The following is a 14,338-nucleotide window of genomic DNA, read 5'->3' as shown; positions in this document are numbered from 1 at the left end:
TGCAGCCTGGAGCTGATTTGCTTGTTTCTTCTGACCAGAGGAGAACTGTCTCCTCGACAGATCCTGGTTTCTCACCGGGTTTTTTCTCCATTTTTTCACCGATCGAGTTTTGGTTCCTTGCCTATGTCGCCTCTGGCAGGCATAGCTGGGGACACTTCATGTACAGCGATATCGTTGACTTGATTGCAAATTATTGCACAGATACTATTTAAACTGAACTTAGCTGAATGATGACATCATCGATTTCAATGACGAAATGCCTTTAACTGTCATTTTGCTTTATTGACGCACTGTTTTCCTAATTAATGTTGTTCAGTTGCATTGACACAATCCTTTTTGTTTAAAGCGCAATTAAAAAAAAAAAAAAAAAAAAAAGAGTCCAAACAATGACCCCTGCAACGGGTAGTGTTCCAAATGTTATGCGACTTTAGCTAATGATGGGTCCATCCGGAAATTGACGGTGCTAGGGCTGTGTCAGCGTCAGAAAAAGCCATGCATTGTTCAGTTATGTCGGTGCAGTAGCGTCAGTTGGGGGAGAAACAGCAACATGCGCAGATCCTCGTTAGTATAGTGGACAGTATCTCCACCTGTCACGCGGAAGACCTGGGTTCGATTCTCCGACGGGGAGTGCTAGCTCTTTTCGGCTTCCGAACAATCCATCCAAAAGTTTTGGGAGGAGCCACAGGTCACAGAAGGAGTTCTGCTTCGACATCAGCCCGAGCCAAAGGACATGCGTTGGCCGGGAATCGAACCCGGGTCAACTGCTTGGAAGGCAGCTATGCTCACCACTATACCACCAACGCAGTCAGCCACTTGCGCTGTCGCTAAGAAGGCTCGAAGTGCATGAGTCGCCGATAGGGCTAGAGGAGCTGATGAGATCTTTGTTTGGACCCGTCACTAAAGAGAGCCTTCCAGAATTTGCATCCCGTCACGTACAAGAAAGTGCTGCCTTCCCATGCCAGCTAAATAAACACTAAGTGCTGACAGCACAAACGCAGAGAGTGCAAATACAGACGATGACCAGTGGCATGCCCTCCTGCAGCCTGTTGGCGGACGGCCAAATTGATTCTGCTCTTGACACTTCGGTGTAGCTCTGCTGTGAGCAGAGCACCCAAAAATACAGGTCACTCGCAAAAGTTCCCCTCCACGGAAATCTTTAGTAAAAGGCGAAAGATTTATGCGACAATGAAGAGAAACTCGAGCTGTGTCTACGACTCCTCGGGCCTGTGCGCTGCCTCTGGTAAACCACTACACTCGCCAAGGGTCATCAAGGGTGACGAGGCCTGCCCACATGCGTTTCGTCAGCCCCCCCCCCACTCCAAAAGGGAGGAGTAAAACTCACAAAAGTCCCCTCGGTCCACCAATAACCACAAGCCCAATCAAGGCAATCTCTTTCTCATGCCTCCATCTGAAAAGTTGGAGAAAATCTTATATGAATAAAAGAGTCTTTTAAAGTAATCCCTTATTCCGAGGTCACCGTAGCCACCAGATCCAGTCTGTATCCAGATCAGTGGGCCGCTTCAGTCACCCGGATCCAGTCAGTATCCAGACAAGATGGTTGATCAACACCTAGAAAGGACCTCTATGGCCCTGAAACACAGCGGAGACCGGGAAAACTAGATGAGCCCCAGATACAGATCCCCTGTAAAGACCTTGTCTCAGACGACCACCAGGACAAGACCACAGGAAACAGATGATTCTTCTGCACAGTCTGAATTTTCTGCAGCCTGGAGCTGATTTGCTGGTTTCTTCTGACCAGAGGAGAACTGTCTCCCCGACTGAGCCCCCCCACTCCAAAAGGGAGGAGTAAAACTCACAAAAGTCCCCTCGGTCCACCAATAACCACAAGCCCAATCAAGGCAATCTCTTTCTCATGCCTCCATCTGAAAAGTTGGAGAAAATCTTATATGAATAAAAGAGTCTTTTAAAGAAATCCCTTATTCCGAGGTCACCGTAGCCACCAGATCCAGTCTGTATCCAGATCAGTGGGCCGCTTCAGTCACCCGGATCCAGTCAGTCAGGAGAACTGTCTCCCCGACTGAGCATTGGTTTCTCACCGGGTTTTTTCTCCATTTTTTCACCGATCGAGTTTTGGTTCCTTGCCTCTGTCGCCTCTGGCAGGCATAGCTGGGGACACTTCATGTACAGCGATATCGTTGACTTGATTGCAAATTATTGCACAGATACTATTTAAACTGAACTTAGCTGAATGATGACATCAACGATTTCAATGACGAAATGCCTTTAACTGTCATTTTGCTTTATTGACGCACTGTGTTCCTAATTAATGTTGTTCAGTTGCATTAACACAATCCTTTTTGTTTAAAGCGCAATTTAAAAAAAAAAAAAAAAGAGTCCAAACAATGACCCCTGCAACGGGTAGTGTTCCAAATGTTATGCGACTTTAGCTAATGATGGGTCCATCCGGAATTTGACGGTGCTAAGGCTGTGTCAGCGTCAGAAAAAGCCATGCATTGTTCAGTTATGTCGGTGCAGTAGCGTTGGTTGGGGGAGAAACGGCAGTATGTGCAGCTCCTCGTTATTATAGTGGACAGTATCACCGCCTGTCACGCGGAATACCGGGGTTTGATTCCCCGACGGGGAGAGCTAGCTCTTTTCGGCTTCCGAATGATCCATCCAAAAGTTTTGGGAGGAGCCACAGGTGACAGAAGGAGTTCTGCTTCGACATCAGCCCGAGCCAAAGGACATGTGTTGGCCGGGAATCGAACCCGGGTCAACTGCTTGGAAGGCAGTTATGCTCACCACTATACCACCAACGCAGTCAGCAGTCAGCCACTTGCGCCGTCGCTAAGAAAGCTCGAAGTGCACGAGTCGCCGATAGGGCTAGAGGAGCTGATGAGATCTTTGTTTGGACCCGTCACTAAAGAGAGCCTTCCAGAATTTGCATCCCGTCACGTACAAGAAAGTGCTGCCTTCTCATGCCAGCTAAATAAACACTAAGTGCTGACAGCGCAAACGCAGAGAGTGCAAATACAGACGATGACCAGTGGCACGCCCTCCTGGAGCGTGTTGGCAGACGGCCAAATTGATTCTGCTCTTGACATTTCGAAGTAGCTCTGCTGTGAGCAGAGCACCCAAAAATACAAGTCACTCGCAAAAGTTCCCCTCCACGGAAATCTTTAGTAAAAGGCGAAAGATTTGTGCGACAATGAAAAGAAACTCGAGCTGTGTCTATGACCCCTCGGGCCTGTGCGCTGCCTCTGGTAAACCACTACTCTCGCCAAGGGTCATCAAGGGTGACCACGCCTGCCCACATGCGTTTCGTCAGCCCCCCCCCCCCCCCCCCCCCCCTCCAAAAGGGAGGAGTAAAACTCACAAAAGTCCCCTCGGTCCACCAATAACCACAAGCCCAATCAAGGCAATCTCTTTCTCATGCCTCCATCTGAAAAGTTGGAGAAAATCTTATATGAATAAAAGAGTCTTTTAAAGAAATCCCTTATTCCGAGGTCACCGTAGCCACCAGATCCAGTCTGTATCCAGATCAGTGGGCCGCTTCAGTCACCCGGATCCAGTCAGTATCCAGAAAAGATGGTTGATCAACACCTAGAAAGGACCTCTATGGCCCTGAAACACCTCTAGCCCTATCGGACAACTAGATGAGCCCCAGATACAGGTCCCCTGTAAAGACCTTGTCTCAGACGACCACCAGGACAAGACCACAGGAAACAGATGATTCTTCTGCACAGTCTGACTTTTCTGCAGCCTGGAGCTGATTTGCTGGTTTCTTCTGACCAGAGGAGAACTGCGACTTTAGCTAATGATGGGTCCATCCGGAATTTGACGGTGCTAGGGCTGTGTCACCGTCAGAAAAAGCCATGCATTGTTCAGTTATGTCGGTGCAGTAGCGTCGGTTGGGGGAGAAACGGCAGCATGCGCAGCTCCTCGTTAGTATAGTGGACAGTATCTCCGCCTGTCATGCGGAAGACCGGGGTTCGATTCCCCGACGGGGAGAGCTAGCTCTTTTCGGCTTCCGAATGATCCATCCAAAAGTTTTGGGAGGAGCCACAGGTCACAGAAGGAGTTCTGATTCGACATCAGCCCGAGCCAAAGGACATGCTTTGGCCGGGAATCGAACCCGGGTCAACTGCTTGGAAGGCAGCTATGCTCACCACTATACCACCAACGCAGTCAGCAGTCAGCAGTCAGCAGTCAGCCACTTGTGCCGTCGCTAAGAAGGTTTGAAGTGCACGAGTCGCCGATAGGGCTAGAGGAGCTGAGGAGATCTTTGTTTGGACCCGTCACTAAAGAGGGCCTTCCAGACTTTGCATCCCGTCACGTACAAGAAAGTGCTGCCTTCCCATGCCAGCTAAATAAACACTAAGTGCTGACAGCGCAAACACAGAGAGTGCAAATATGGAATGAGATAGTGATGGGACTGCTACGGAGATCAAAATATTGGGAGCAGATGTGGGCCAAGAAATGGAAAAGAAAAAGTAGAAAGATAATGTCAAGTAATGGCAGATGAATAATTTGAAGGTTATGAGAAGGGAAATGTGGATGTAGGAAGATTTGAAGGGAAAATATAGAGCAATTGGATGCAACAAATATAATGAAAAGAGCAAAATGGAAAAGCTCTAGATTGTTTGGAAACTGAAGAAGAATGAAAAGTATGTGTTATGTTTGGGGGACAATGCTGTATTTATATACCAATTAATACTGCTCCAGAAGGAGCATTTACTGAAGTGCTGAACATTGTTTTATCTTTAATGAGGGGTTAGGGAGACTGGATCTTTTACTCCCTCCTTGTCAAATTAGGAGAGAGATGTTTGGTCCAGTAATCCCTCAGAGTGGAATTTCATAATCTAGTCACTGGTGATAATACAATGTGACTTATTTAGTCACTAGGTAGTGTAACTAATATGACTGGATTATGGAGTAGCACTCTGGATAAAAATAATCAAATGTGAGACTTATTAAGTCTCAAAGGGGAGAATGTGGAAGATTTTTATTGGTCAATATGTAAACTAATCAGGCATAATCAATGTGACTCTAGCCATTTATGTATGAAGTTATTATACTGTTATAATCATGCTTTTGACTGTATGTAGAGGCCTGCCTGAGAATGGAATGTGCAGAGAGTGCACGGGGATAGTATATGGTGCATCTGCACACTCTATTTGGACATTAGACAAAATATATGATCAGACCTCCTTGGTGCAGACATTACCAAAATACAGCATATAGTAAAGTTGAACACCCTATTTTGACATAAGGCAAAATATATGATTAGGCCTCCTCGTTTCACTTAGAATAAATTCTACATCCTAAAAGCAAGCTGGAGACAGCCATGAAAGGTAAAAGAGTTGATAAACAGAACCATATGTATGAAATGTATTGAACATGGGCACGCCTTCAGAAGCATTGTATAAAATAGAGAACCGACACAGGCTCGACAGACTGTTCTGCAGAGCTTTCTCGGTTTTATTTTCTCTTGAGAATAAAATCTTTCTTCTGGAAACAGAACCCTGAGACAGTGTGATTCCTCAGATCCATGGCCGACGAAAATACACTACACACGCGGAAGACCGGGGTTTGATTCACCGACGGGGAGAGCTAGCTCTTTTCGGCTTCCGAACGATCCATCCACAAGTTTTGGGAGGAGCCACAGGTCACAGAAGGAGTTCTGCTTCGACATCAGCCCGAGCCAAAGGACATGCGTTGGCTGGGAATCGAACCCGGGTCAACTGCTTGGAAGGCAGCTATGCTCACCACTATACCACCAACGCAGTGAGCAGTCAGCCACTTGCACCGTCGCTAAGAAGGCTCGAAGTGCACGAGTCGCCGATAGGGCTAGAGGAGCTGATGAGATCTTTGTTTGGACCCGTCACTAAAGAGAGCCTTCCAGAGTTTGCATCCCGTCACGTACAAGAAAGTGCTGCCTTCCCATGCCAGCTAAATAAACACTAAGTGCTGACAGCGCAAACGCAGAGAGTGCAAATACAGATGATGACCAGTGGCACGCCCTCCTGCAGCTTGTAGGCGGACGGCCAAATTGATTCTGCTATTGCATTTTGATGTAGCTCTGCCCTCGGTCCACCAATAACCACAAGCCCAATCAAGGCAATCTCTTTCTCATGCCTCCATCTGAAAAGTTGGAGAAAATCTTATATGAATAAAAGAGTCTTTTAAAGAAATCCCTTATTCCGAGGTCACCGTAGCCACCAGATACATTCTGTATCCAGATCAGTGGGCCGCTTCAGTCACCCGGATCCAGTCAGTATCCAGACAAGATGGTGGATCAACACCTAGAAAGGATCTCTATGGCCCTGGAACACAGCGGAGACCGGGACAACTAGATGAGCCCCAGATACAGATCCCCTGTAAAGACCTTGTCTTAGACGACCACCAGGACAAGACCACAGGAAACAGATGATTCTTCTGCACAGTCTGACTTTTCTGCAGCCTGGAGCTGATTTGCTTGTTTCTTCTGACCAGAGGAGAACTGTCTCCTCGACAGATCCTGGTTTCTCACCGGGTTTTTTCTCCATTTTTTCACCGATCGAGTTTTGGTTCCTTGCCTATGTCGCCTCTGGCAGGCATAGCTGGGGACACTTCATGTACAGCGATATCGTTGACTTGATTGCAAATTATTGCACAGATACTATTTAAACTGAACTTAGCTGAATGATGACATCATCGATTTCAATGACGAAATGCCTTTAACTGTCATTTTGCTTTATTGACGCACTGTTTTCCTAATTAATGTTGTTCAGTTGCATTGACACAATCCTTTTTGTTTAAAGCGCAATTAAAAAAAAAAAAAAAAAAAAAAGAGTCCAAACAATGACCCCTGCAACGGGTAGTGTTCCAAATGTTATGCGACTTTAGCTAATGATGGGTCCATCCGGAAATTGACGGTGCTAGGGCTGTGTCAGCGTCAGAAAAAGCCATGCATTGTTCAGTTATGTCGGTGCAGTAGCGTCAGTTGGGGGAGAAACAGCAACATGCGCAGATCCTCGTTAGTATAGTGGACAGTATCTCCACCTGTCACGCGGAAGACCTGGGTTCGATTCTCCGACGGGGAGTGCTAGCTCTTTTCGGCTTCCGAACAATCCATCCAAAAGTTTTGGGAGGAGCCACAGGTCACAGAAGGAGTTCTGCTTCGACATCAGCCCGAGCCAAAGGACATGCGTTGGCCGGGAATCGAACCCGGGTCAACTGCTTGGAAGGCAGCTATGCTCACCACTATACCACCAACGCAGTCAGCCACTTGCGCTGTCGCTAAGAAGGCTCGAAGTGCATGAGTCGCCGATAGGGCTAGAGGAGCTGATGAGATCTTTGTTTGGACCCGTCACTAAAGAGAGCCTTCCAGAATTTGCATCCCGTCACGTACAAGAAAGTGCTGCCTTCCCATGCCAGCTAAATAAACACTAAGTGCTGACAGCACAAACGCAGAGAGTGCAAATACAGACGATGACCAGTGGCATGCCCTCCTGCAGCCTGTTGGCGGACGGCCAAATTGATTCTGCTCTTGACACTTCGGTGTAGCTCTGCTGTGAGCAGAGCACCCAAAAATACAGGTCACTCGCAAAAGTTCCCCTCCACGGAAATCTTTAGTAAAAGGCGAAAGATTTATGCGACAATGAAGAGAAACTCGAGCTGTGTCTACGACTCCTCGGGCCTGTGCGCTGCCTCTGGTAAACCACTACACTCGCCAAGGGTCATCAAGGGTGACGAGGCCTGCCCACATGCGTTTCGTCAGCCCCCCCCCCACTCCAAAAGGGAGGAGTAAAACTCACAAAAGTCCCCTCGGTCCACCAATAACCACAAGCCCAATCAAGGCAATCTCTTTCTCATGCCTCCATCTGAAAAGTTGGAGAAAATCTTATATGAATAAAAGAGTCTTTTAAAGTAATCCCTTATTCCGAGGTCACCGTAGCCACCAGATCCAGTCTGTATCCAGATCAGTGGGCCGCTTCAGTCACCCGGATCCAGTCAGTATCCAGACAAGATGGTTGATCAACACCTAGAAAGGACCTCTATGGCCCTGAAACACAGCGGAGACCGGGAAAACTAGATGAGCCCCAGATACAGATCCCCTGTAAAGACCTTGTCTCAGACGACCACCAGGACAAGACCACAGGAAACAGATGATTCTTCTGCACAGTCTGAATTTTCTGCAGCCTGGAGCTGATTTGCTGGTTTCTTCTGACCAGAGGAGAACTGTCTCCCCGACTGAGCCCCCCCACTCCAAAAGGGAGGAGTAAAACTCACAAAAGTCCCCTCGGTCCACCAATAACCACAAGCCCAATCAAGGCAATCTCTTTCTCATGCCTCCATCTGAAAAGTTGGAGAAAATCTTATATGAATAAAAGAGTCTTTTAAAGAAATCCCTTATTCCGAGGTCACCGTAGCCACCAGATCCAGTCTGTATCCAGATCAGTGGGCCGCTTCAGTCACCCGGATCCAGTCAGTCAGGAGAACTGTCTCCCCGACTGAGCATTGGTTTCTCACCGGGTTTTTTCTCCATTTTTTCACCGATCGAGTTTTGGTTCCTTGCCTCTGTCGCCTCTGGCAGGCATAGCTGGGGACACTTCATGTACAGCGATATCGTTGACTTGATTGCAAATTATTGCACAGATACTATTTAAACTGAACTTAGCTGAATGATGACATCAACGATTTCAATGACGAAATGCCTTTAACTGTCATTTTGCTTTATTGACGCACTGTGTTCCTAATTAATGTTGTTCAGTTGCATTAACACAATCCTTTTTGTTTAAAGCGCAATTTAAAAAAAAAAAAAAAAGAGTCCAAACAATGACCCCTGCAACGGGTAGTGTTCCAAATGTTATGCGACTTTAGCTAATGATGGGTCCATCCGGAATTTGACGGTGCTAAGGCTGTGTCAGCGTCAGAAAAAGCCATGCATTGTTCAGTTATGTCGGTGCAGTAGCGTTGGTTGGGGGAGAAACGGCAGTATGTGCAGCTCCTCGTTATTATAGTGGACAGTATCACCGCCTGTCACGCGGAATACCGGGGTTTGATTCCCCGACGGGGAGAGCTAGCTCTTTTCGGCTTCCGAATGATCCATCCAAAAGTTTTGGGAGGAGCCACAGGTGACAGAAGGAGTTCTGCTTCGACATCAGCCCGAGCCAAAGGACATGTGTTGGCCGGGAATCGAACCCGGGTCAACTGCTTGGAAGGCAGTTATGCTCACCACTATACCACCAACGCAGTCAGCAGTCAGCCACTTGCGCCGTCGCTAAGAAAGCTCGAAGTGCACGAGTCGCCGATAGGGCTAGAGGAGCTGATGAGATCTTTGTTTGGACCCGTCACTAAAGAGAGCCTTCCAGAATTTGCATCCCGTCACGTACAAGAAAGTGCTGCCTTCTCATGCCAGCTAAATAAACACTAAGTGCTGACAGCGCAAACGCAGAGAGTGCAAATACAGACGATGACCAGTGGCACGCCCTCCTGGAGCGTGTTGGCAGACGGCCAAATTGATTCTGCTCTTGACATTTCGAAGTAGCTCTGCTGTGAGCAGAGCACCCAAAAATACAAGTCACTCGCAAAAGTTCCCCTCCACGGAAATCTTTAGTAAAAGGCGAAAGATTTGTGCGACAATGAAAAGAAACTCGAGCTGTGTCTATGACCCCTCGGGCCTGTGCGCTGCCTCTGGTAAACCACTACTCTCGCCAAGGGTCATCAAGGGTGACCACGCCTGCCCACATGCGTTTCGTCAGCCCCCCCCCCCCCCCCCCCCACTCCAAAAGGGAGGAGTAAAACTCACAAAAGTCCCCTCGGTCCACCAATAACCACAAGCCCAATCAAGGCAATCTCTTTCTCATGCCTCCATCTGAAAAGTTGGAGAAAATCTTATATGAATAAAAGAGTCTTTTAAAGAAATCCCTTATTCCGAGGTCACCGTAGCCACCAGATCCAGTCTGTATCCAGATCAGTGGGCCGCTTCAGTCACCCGGATCCAGTCAGTATCCAGAAAAGATGGTTGATCAACACCTAGAAAGGACCTCTATGGCCCTGAAACACCTCTAGCCCTATCGGACAACTAGATGAGCCCCAGATACAGGTCCCCTGTAAAGACCTTGTCTCAGACGACCACCAGGACAAGACCACAGGAAACAGATGATTCTTCTGCACAGTCTGACTTTTCTGCAGCCTGGAGCTGATTTGCTGGTTTCTTCTGACCAGAGGAGAACTGCGACTTTAGCTAATGATGGGTCCATCCGGAATTTGACGGTGCTAGGGCTGTGTCACCGTCAGAAAAAGCCATGCATTGTTCAGTTATGTCGGTGCAGTAGCGTCGGTTGGGGGAGAAACGGCAGCATGCGCAGCTCCTCGTTAGTATAGTGGACAGTATCTCCGCCTGTCATGCGGAAGACCGGGGTTCGATTCCCCGACGGGGAGAGCTAGCTCTTTTCGGCTTCCGAATGATCCATCCAAAAGTTTTGGGAGGAGCCACAGGTCACAGAAGGAGTTCTGATTCGACATCAGCCCGAGCCAAAGGACATGCTTTGGCCGGGAATCGAACCCGGGTCAACTGCTTGGAAGGCAGCTATGCTCACCACTATACCACCAACGCAGTCAGCAGTCAGCAGTCAGCAGTCAGCCACTTGTGCCGTCGCTAAGAAGGTTTGAAGTGCACGAGTCGCCGATAGGGCTAGAGGAGCTGAGGAGATCTTTGTTTGGACCCGTCACTAAAGAGGGCCTTCCAGACTTTGCATCCCGTCACGTACAAGAAAGTGCTGCCTTCCCATGCCAGCTAAATAAACACTAAGTGCTGACAGCGCAAACACAGAGAGTGCAAATATGGAATGAGATAGTGATGGGACTGCTACGGAGATCAAAATATTGGGAGCAGATGTGGGCCAAGAAATGGAAAAGAAAAAGTAGAAAGATAATGTCAAGTAATGGCAGATGAATAATTTGAAGGTTATGAGAAGGGAAATGTGGATGTAGGAAGATTTGAAGGGAAAATATAGAGCAATTGGATGCAACAAATATAATGAAAAGAGCAAAATGGAAAAGCTCTAGATTGTTTGGAAACTGAAGAAGAATGAAAAGTATGTGTTATGTTTGGGGGACAATGCTGTATTTATATACCAATTAATACTGCTCCAGAAGGAGCATTTACTGAAGTGCTGAACATTGTTTTATCTTTAATGAGGGGTTAGGGAGACTGGATCTTTTACTCCCTCCTTGTCAAATTAGGAGAGAGATGTTTGGTCCAGTAATCCCTCAGAGTGGAATTTCATAATCTAGTCACTGGTGATAATACAATGTGACTTATTTAGTCACTAGGTAGTGTAACTAATATGACTGGATTATGGAGTAGCACTCTGGATAAAAATAATCAAATGTGAGACTTATTAAGTCTCAAAGGGGAGAATGTGGAAGATTTTTATTGGTCAATATGTAAACTAATCAGGCATAATCAATGTGACTCTAGCCATTTATGTATGAAGTTATTATACTGTTATAATCATGCTTTTGACTGTATGTAGAGGCCTGCCTGAGAATGGAATGTGCAGAGAGTGCACGGGGATAGTATATGGTGCATCTGCACACTCTATTTGGACATTAGACAAAATATATGATCAGACCTCCTTGGTGCAGACATTACCAAAATACAGCATATAGTAAAGTTGAACACCCTATTTTGACATAAGGCAAAATATATGATTAGGCCTCCTCGTTTCACTTAGAATAAATTCTACATCCTAAAAGCAAGCTGGAGACAGCCATGAAAGGTAAAAGAGTTGATAAACAGAACCATATGTATGAAATGTATTGAACATGGGCACGCCTTCAGAAGCATTGTATAAAATAGAGAACCGACACAGGCTCGACAGACTGTTCTGCAGAGCTTTCTCGGTTTTATTTTCTCTTGAGAATAAAATCTTTCTTCTGGAAACAGAACCCTGAGACAGTGTGATTCCTCAGATCCATGGCCGACGAAAATACACTACACACGCGGAAGACCGGGGTTTGATTCACCGACGGGGAGAGCTAGCTCTTTTCGGCTTCCGAACGATCCATCCACAAGTTTTGGGAGGAGCCACAGGTCACAGAAGGAGTTCTGCTTCGACATCAGCCCGAGCCAAAGGACATGCGTTGGCTGGGAATCGAACCCGGGTCAACTGCTTGGAAGGCAGCTATGCTCACCACTATACCACCAACGCAGTGAGCAGTCAGCCACTTGCACCGTCGCTAAGAAGGCTCGAAGTGCACGAGTCGCCGATAGGGCTAGAGGAGCTGATGAGATCTTTGTTTGGACCCGTCACTAAAGAGAGCCTTCCAGAGTTTGCATCCCGTCACGTACAAGAAAGTGCTGCCTTCCCATGCCAGCTAAATAAACACTAAGTGCTGACAGCGCAAACGCAGAGAGTGCAAATACAGATGATGACCAGTGGCACGCCCTCCTGCAGCTTGTAGGCGGACGGCCAAATTGATTCTGCTATTGCATTTTGATGTAGCTCTGCCCTCGGTCCACCAATAACCACAAGCCCAATCAAGGCAATCTCTTTCTCATGCCTCCATCTGAAAAGTTGGAGAAAATCTTATATGAATAAAAGAGTCTTTTAAAGAAATCCCTTATTCCGAGGTCACCGTAGCCACCAGATACATTCTGTATCCAGATCAGTGGGCCGCTTCAGTCACCCGGATCCAGTCAGTATCCAGACAAGATGGTGGATCAACACCTAGAAAGGATCTCTATGGCCCTGGAACACAGCGGAGACCGGGACAACTAGATGAGCCCCAGATACAGATCCCCTGTAAAGACCTTGTCTTAGACGACCACCAGGACAAGACCACAGGAAACAGATGATTCTTCTGCACAGTCTGACTTTTCTGCAGCCTGGAGCTGATTTGCTTGTTTCTTCTGACCAGAGGAGAACTGTCTCCTCGACAGATCCTGGTTTCTCACCGGGTTTTTTCTCCATTTTTTCACCGATCGAGTTTTGGTTCCTTGCCTATGTCGCCTCTGGCAGGCATAGCTGGGGACACTTCATGTACAGCGATATCGTTGACTTGATTGCAAATTATTGCACAGATACTATTTAAACTGAACTTAGCTGAATGATGACATCATCGATTTCAATGACGAAATGCCTTTAACTGTCATTTTGCTTTATTGACGCACTGTTTTCCTAATTAATGTTGTTCAGTTGCATTGACACAATCCTTTTTGTTTAAAGCGCAATTAAAAAAAAAAAAAAAAAAAAAAGAGTCCAAACAATGACCCCTGCAACGGGTAGTGTTCCAAATGTTATGCGACTTTAGCTAATGATGGGTCCATCCGGAAATTGACGGTGCTAGGGCTGTGTCAGCGTCAGAAAAAGCCATGCATTGTTCAGTTATGTCGGTGCAGTAGCGTCGGTTGGGGGAGAAACAGCAACATGCGCAGATCCTCGTTAGTATAGTGGACAGTATCTCCACCTGTCACGCGGAAGACCTGGGTTCGATTCTCCGACGGGGAGTGCTAGCTCTTTTCGGCTTCCGAACAATCCATCCAAAAGTTTTGGGAGGAGCCACAGGTCACAGAAGGAGTTCTGCTTCGACATCAGCCCGAGCCAAAGGACATGCGTTGGCCGGGAATCGAACCCGGGTCAACTGCTTGGAAGGCAGCTATGCTCACCACTATACCACCAACGCAGTCAGCAGTCAGCCACTTGCGCCGTCGTTAAGAAGGCTCGAAGTGCACGAGTCGCCGATAGGGCTAGAGGAGCTGATGAGATCTTTGTTTGGACCCGTCACTAAAGAGAGCCTTCCAGAGTTTGCATCCTGTCACGTACAAGAAAGTGCTGCCTTCCCATGCCAGTTAAATAAACACTAAGTGCTGACAGCGCAAACGCAGAGAGTGCAAATACAGACGATGACCAGTGGCACGCCTTCCTGCAGCGTGTTGGCGGACGGCCAAATTGATTCTGCTATTGCATTTTGATGTAGCTCTGTCCTCGTTCCACCAATAACCACAAGCCCAATCAAGGAAATCTCTTTCTCATGCCTCCATCTGAAAAGTTGGAGAAAATCTTATATGAATAAAATAGTCTTTTAAAGAAATCCCTTATTCCGAGGTCACCGTAGCCACCAGATCCATTCTGTATCCAGATCAGTGGGCCGCTTCAGTCACCCGGATCCAGTCAGTATCCAGACAAGATGGTGGATCAACACCTAGAAAGGACCTCTATGGCCCTGAAACACAGCGGAGACCGGGACAACTAGATGAGCCCCAGATACAGATCCCCTGTAAAGACCTTGTCTTAGACGACCACCAGGACAAGACCACAGGAAACAGATGATTCTTCTGCACAGTCTGACTTTTCTGCAGCCTGGAGCTGATTTGCTGGTTTCT

The 14,338-nt window shown here is 47.3% G+C and overlaps 9 non-coding genes across 9 annotated transcripts; 2 read left to right on the top strand and 7 right to left on the bottom strand.

Moving 5' to 3' along the window:
* Positions 1–731: 731 nt before the first annotated feature.
* Positions 732–803, bottom strand: trnag-ucc (transfer RNA glycine (anticodon UCC)). The gene has a single exon. It is a non-coding gene; the product is annotated as a tRNA-Gly (tRNA).
* Positions 804–1,089: 286 nt separating this feature from the next.
* On the bottom strand, positions 1,090–1,204 carry LOC132145831 (U5 spliceosomal RNA). The gene has a single exon (XR_009434595.1). It is a non-coding gene; the product is annotated as a U5 spliceosomal RNA (small nuclear RNA).
* A 1,869-nt stretch (positions 1,205–3,073) lies between these two features.
* LOC132145870 (U5 spliceosomal RNA) lies at positions 3,074–3,188 on the bottom strand. Its single transcript, XR_009434631.1, has one exon. It is a non-coding gene; the product is annotated as a U5 spliceosomal RNA (small nuclear RNA).
* A 712-nt stretch (positions 3,189–3,900) lies between these two features.
* On the top strand, positions 3,901–3,972 carry trnad-guc (transfer RNA aspartic acid (anticodon GUC)). The gene has a single exon. It is a non-coding gene; the product is annotated as a tRNA-Asp (tRNA).
* A 3,177-nt stretch (positions 3,973–7,149) lies between these two features.
* On the bottom strand, positions 7,150–7,221 carry trnag-ucc (transfer RNA glycine (anticodon UCC)). Its single transcript has one exon. It is a non-coding gene; the product is annotated as a tRNA-Gly (tRNA).
* A 286-nt stretch (positions 7,222–7,507) lies between these two features.
* On the bottom strand, positions 7,508–7,622 carry LOC132145830 (U5 spliceosomal RNA). Its single transcript, XR_009434594.1, has one exon. It is a non-coding gene; the product is annotated as a U5 spliceosomal RNA (small nuclear RNA).
* Positions 7,623–9,491: 1,869 nt separating this feature from the next.
* On the bottom strand, positions 9,492–9,606 carry LOC132145869 (U5 spliceosomal RNA). Its single transcript, XR_009434630.1, has one exon. It is a non-coding gene; the product is annotated as a U5 spliceosomal RNA (small nuclear RNA).
* Positions 9,607–10,317: 711 nt separating this feature from the next.
* trnad-guc (transfer RNA aspartic acid (anticodon GUC)) lies at positions 10,318–10,389 on the top strand. The gene has a single exon. It is a non-coding gene; the product is annotated as a tRNA-Asp (tRNA).
* A 3,177-nt stretch (positions 10,390–13,566) lies between these two features.
* On the bottom strand, positions 13,567–13,638 carry trnag-ucc (transfer RNA glycine (anticodon UCC)). The gene has a single exon. It is a non-coding gene; the product is annotated as a tRNA-Gly (tRNA).
* Positions 13,639–14,338: the final 700 nt, after the last annotated feature.

Source organism: Carassius carassius, chromosome 8 (assembly GCF_963082965.1).
Source record: "Carassius carassius chromosome 8, fCarCar2.1, whole genome shotgun sequence".
Classification (NCBI taxonomy): Eukaryota; Metazoa; Chordata; class Actinopteri; order Cypriniformes; family Cyprinidae; genus Carassius; species Carassius carassius.
The sequence above is the reverse complement of the archived record's forward strand: the minus strand, read 5'-3'. Positions and strand labels throughout refer to the sequence as shown.